The sequence below is a fragment of the Macaca fascicularis genome, chromosome 7 (assembly GCF_037993035.2).
Source record: "Macaca fascicularis isolate 582-1 chromosome 7, T2T-MFA8v1.1".
Taxonomy (NCBI): Eukaryota; Metazoa; Chordata; class Mammalia; order Primates; family Cercopithecidae; genus Macaca; species Macaca fascicularis.
In genome coordinates, this window is record NC_088381.1 from 43,703,248 (window position 1) to 43,709,137 (window position 5,890).

The window sequence follows — 5,890 nt, forward strand, 5'->3', positions numbered from 1 at the left end:
CAACTACGTAAAAATGTTTTATGCATGTAGACAAGTACCAGATGGGAACGAGGAAAAATAAATGAGTTGATTTGTCCAAGGAGTACATTATGGTGGAATTTTCCATTTCATTTTGATTTCTCTTTGTATAGTTATAATATTGTTTTTATATAAATGACACCTTAGTGTGAGCTATACATTTTATCTAGCAATAGGTTGAATAAAACAGCAATGTTAAACTAAGAAGCCATCAAAACATAGCTAGTTACAATTGATTCACTGCTCAGCTGAGTTACAAATGCCTAATAAATAATGTTATTTGAGAACAACCTTATTAATCACTTTTAAAATAGATCTCATAACCATATATATATATATATATATATATATAAACCCTATGTTTATAATGTTTTATGAACATTTGTGTACATGTCTTTGTGTGGACATATGTTTTTGTTTCCCTTGGGTAAATACCTAGGAATAGAATGGGTGAACTGTATAGTAGGTATATGTTTAACTTTTTAAATAACTATCAAACGGTTTTCCAAAGTGATTGTGCCATTTTACATCCCCAGCAGCAGTGCATGAATGCTAGTGGAATGTAAATGTTCCACATTCTTACCAACATGTGGTATGATGGTTGGCCTTTTTAATTTTAGCCAGTCTAGTGGGTGTGTATTGTGGTTTGGATTTGTATTTTTCTAATGATTCATAATGTCAAAAATGTTTTATATTCTTATTTGATATCTGTATCTAATGTTTGGGGGAAGTATTCATTCAAATCTTTGGCCCATTTTTAAATTGAGTTATTTTTCTTTTGACTGTTGAGTTATAAGATATATTTATATATTCCAAATACAAGTTCTTTATTAGATATATTTTGCGAATATTTTCTCCAGTCTGTAGTTTGCCTTTTCACTTTCTTAACATAACATGATCTTTTGGAGAGAAAATTTCAAAATATTTATGAAGCATAATTCAGCAACTCTTACTTTTATAGCTTGTGCTTAGCCCAAGATCACTAGATTTTTTTTCCTTCTGTTTACAGGAACTTTATAGTTTTAGGTCTTACATTTGGGTTGGTGGCCCACTTAGAGTCAGGTTTTGTACTTGGTGTGAAGTAAGGGTCAAGGCTCACATTTTTGCACATGGATATCCAATTGTTCCAACACTATTTAGTGGAAATATTAACCTTTCCTCATTGAACTGCCTTAACATCTTTGTCAAAAATCAATTAACCTGGGGAACGAATAATTTTTTCAACAAATGGTGCTGGAACAACTAGATATCCATGTGCCAAAGAATGAAGTTTAAACCCTACCTCATACCATATACAATAATAAACTCAAAATGGATCAGAAACCTCTAAGTACATGCTAAAACTATAAAACTCTTAGAAGACAACATAGCAGTAAACAATTACCTTGAGCTAGACCATAGTTTCTTAAATATAAAAATTAAAGCACAAGCAACAAAAGAAAAAGTAGATAAATTGAACTACATCAAAATTTAATTGTTTTGCAAATATTAATAATACATCAAAAAAAGTGAAAAGCAATAGCAAAGACATGGAATCAACCTAAAAGTTCATCAATGGCAGATTGGTTAAAGAAAATGTGGTACATATACACCGTGAAATACTATGCAGCCATAAAAAAGAACAAGATCATGTCTTTTGCAGGAACATGGATAGAGATGAAGTCCATTCCCCTTAACAAACTAACCTAGGAACAGAAAACCAAATTCTGCATGTTCTCACTTATAAGTGGGAGCTAAATGATGAGAACACATAGACACAAAGAGGGGTACAGTGGACACTGGAGCCTATTTGAGGGTGGAGGGTGGGAGGAGGGAGAAGATCAGAAAAAAATAACTATTGGGTACTAGGCCTAATACCTGGGTGGTGAAATAATCTGTACAACAAACCCCCATGACACGAATTTACCTATATAACAAACCTGCACATGTACCCCAAACCTAAAATAAAAGTGTAAAATATTTTTTAAATAATCAAAATAATATTTTTTAAAAAGTAAAAAGACAATCCACAGAATGGGAGGAAACATTTGATCACATATCTGATAAGGAACTCATATCCAGAATACATTTTTTAAAAAAACCAATCTCTTACAACCCAATAATAAACAGACAAATAGCCCAATTTAAAAATAGGCAAAGGCTTTATAGATGTTTCTCCAAAGAAGGTTCTACAAATAGCCATGAATAACACGAAAAAGGGCTCAGCATCATTACTCATTAGGGAAATGCAAACCAAAGCCACAGTTAGGTACCACTCCACACCCAGTAAGATGACTATGATAAAAAAAAAAAAAAGGATAATAACCAGTGTTGGTGAGGATGTGGAGAAAGTGGAACTCTCATCCATTGCCAGTGGGACTGTAAAATGGTGCAGCTGCTTTGGGAAACAGTTGGGTAGTTCTTTAAAAATTAAATATACAGTTACATATGACTCAGCAATCCTACTCCTGTCTACCTGAGAGAAATAAAAACATATGTCCACACAAAAATCTATACAGGAATAGTCATAGATGTATTATTCATAATAGCCAAAAAGATGAAACAACCCAAATGCCCACCAATGATGAATGAATAAACATAATGTGATATATTCATGCAATGGTACATTATTTATAATTAAATGGAAGAAAATATGGATACATATACAACATGGTTGATCCTTAATACATTACGCTAAGTGAAAGAAGTCTACATATTATATGACTACATTTTTAAAAATATCCATTTATATCAAAAATATTAGGCAGAATGGGCAAATATATGAGACAGAAAGTAGACTAGTGATTGCTTAGGGCTCAGGGTTGAGTGTTGGTGGAGGAAAATGAGGAATGACAGCTAATGAATATGGGTTTTGTTCTTAGGGTAGATGAAAATATTCTACAATTAGATTTGTTGATGATTGCACAGCACTGTGAATATATTAAAACCATTGAGTTGTGACTTTAAATGAGTGAATTACGTGATGTGAATTATGTATCAAAAAGAATGTTAAAAGACCAATTGATCATGTACATGTGGATCTATTTCTGGATTCTCTTCTGTGCCATTGAGTGATTGGTCTTTTTTTTTTTTCCCCCAAGCCAAACTGTATCCAGCTTTATTAAAGATATTTTCCATAAACAATCACAGTATTTCAGGCAGGACATGGGCAGACAATTGTTAATAGCATATGACAACTTTCAAACTCCCTTCTTCAATGGACTACCAAAAATCAGAAAGCCACTGTAAAACCCAGGGAAGTCTTCACCTGATGATCTGAACGGGGAAAGTTTAGAGTGAGGTTGATATTTCACATTTAGCATGTTGTTTAACAACTTTTCACAAGCTGACCCTGACCTTCAGGAAATGAAATAAAAATGGCAGAATTTATCTGAAGATCCACAATCTAGAAACGGAACCACTGCTTTTTCAAGGGGTTCCATCTCAGTGGCATCACTGGAAAGTCCAGATTGCCTGACACACCAGTAGCCAATTATTGAGGGTCAGGTCCCAACAGGTGTCTGGGCTTAAGGGAGTTAAGTCTATGCTGAAAGGTGGTAAGGGAGAAGAGGACATAAAAACGAATTTGTTTTTCCGTCCCACAAGGCTTTTGCACCAAGGGGCCTTGGGTGTCAAAGTCAGGGAATCCCCACTCCTGGGAGCCAAGAGCAAGTCTCCCAAAACTAGAAGGGAAAGGGGTTTTCCACACGTCAATCCAGCTTCAGAGACTTTGTGTTAGTGACATATGCCCCTTCCCCAAAAAACACAATGAAGTGTTCTGTGTGATAACAACATAGTTTTAAAAAAAGGTAAAACAAAATTCTACATTTTTATAAAAACTTGATAAAAAATAGCATTTCAGACTATACAGTCACCAGAAGTACACAGTTATCAAAAATGCACACGCTTCACTTGGCATCTGCAGCACCTTCAGCTTTCTGTGTCCGGTCCCTTTTCTGCGGCGTTACTCCCCTCCTTGCCAGCCTCAGCTTTTCCCTTCTCCCTTTTGGGTACCTTCTCTCCCTTCTTTGCGGGGGCCTTTTTAGGTTTGGGCTCCGGCTTTGGAGGAGCAGGTTTAGTAGACAACCTCGTGGATCCTCTCTGTGGTTCGTCCTTCACCTTGGCTCTATCTCCTTTAGCATCACCTTCAGCCTTTCTCTAGGGCACGGTGGTGGCGGCAACGGCGGCGGGTCGTAGGCGCTGGACGCCTGATGCAGCAGCGCGGGGGCTTTGGTTGGTCTGGGGATCGTTCTTGCTTCTTCTTCACGCTGCTCCGATTCGTCTGTCTTGACACAGATACCACGCTATCTTGATCATTGGAGCTTTATAGATTTGGAAATTCGTGCAATTTCAACAACTTTCTTCTTTTACAAAATTGTTTGGGCTGTCATACGTCACTGTTAGAATCAGTTTGTTATTTTTACAAAAAACAGCATGCTGGGTTTTTTATTGGGATAGTACTGAGTCTGTAGATCAATTTTAACAGAATTAACACCTGAATATTACTGAGTCATCTGATCCATGGAGATACATATCTCGTCACTTATTTAGGTCATCTTTGATTTCTCTCAGCAATATTTTCAGTGCATGGGTCTTACACATCGTTTGCCACATTTGTCCCTAGGTATTTCGTATTTGTGATGACCCACAAAGTTTTCAAAGAAATGTATTGGCAGAAATACTGCTAGATTAGACCGAAAGGGACAGAGACAGTACAAAATGAACAGAGGTTCTTTGAACCCCTCAAATTCTACTGGCAGGGAGCAGACTGAGAAAGCTGCTCAGTTGCGAACATGTGCAACGTTTTATTTAAAACTATTTTGGGTTTTTTAAAATTTCAATTTCCAATTCTTTGTTGGTGTATAAGAATACAATTTCCAATTTCAGTTTCCAGTTCTTTGCTGGTGTATAAGAATACAATTGATCATCCAAAAAAATAGATCTCTATGTATCCTATACATTTCTTTTTTTTTTTCTTTTCTTTTTTTTTTTTTTTGAGAGGGAGTCTCAGTCTGTTGCTCAGGCTGAAGTGCAGTGGCATGATCTTGGCTCACTGCAATCTCCGCCTCTTGGGTTCAAGTGATTCTCCTGCCTCAAGCTCCCAAGTAACTGAGATTACAGGCACCTGCTGCCACACCTGGCTAATTTTTGTATTTTAGTAGAGACTGGGTTTCACGACATGTTCATCAGGCTGGATTACAGGTGTGACCACCACGCCTGGCCTATATCCTGTACATTTCTTAAATTCACTTATCAGTTCTACTGGCTTTTCTGTAGACTCCTTATAATTTTCTACCTAGATAATTGTGTCATCTGCAAATTAAGAGTGTTTTATTTCTTCCTTTCTAATTTGAATGCACTTTCTTTTTTGCTTTATTGCACTGGCTAGAACTCCCACTAGAATGTTGGGTTAAAGTTGTGAGAGTACACATCACTGTCTTATTCTAGGTGTCAGGTGAAAGCATTCAGCGTCTTACTGTTGTGGTAGACAACCTCCAAGATGGTACTGATGATCTTCATCTGCTGGTGTTCATATCCTTGTTAGTCCCTGTGTGTCTGCATTGGTTTGTATGACCAATAGAATAAAGAAGAAGCGATCGTGTGCGAATGCAGAGACTAGATCAGAAAAGGCATTGTTACTTCCCTCTCTTTAGAATAGTTTGTTTGGAGGGAAGCCAGCTGTTATGCCAAGCAGCCCTCTGGAGTCTCTCGTGACAAGGAACTGTGGTCTCCTGACAATAGTCAGTGAGGAACTGAGCCTCTGGCCAACAGCCATATGAAAGATACCATATTAGAGGCGAATCCTCCATCCCCAGTCAAATCATAACTGCAGTCCTGGCCAGCAACTTGGCTACAACCTATGGAAGGCCCTAAGCCAGAACCATCCAGGTTC

General features: G+C 37.1%; 1 pseudogene; it reads right to left on the bottom strand.

The window, feature by feature from the left end:
- Positions 1-3,850: 3,850 nt before the first annotated feature.
- On the bottom strand, positions 3,851-5,517 carry LOC141407368 (non-histone chromosomal protein HMG-17 pseudogene; annotated as a pseudogene).
- Positions 5,518-5,890: the final 373 nt, after the last annotated feature.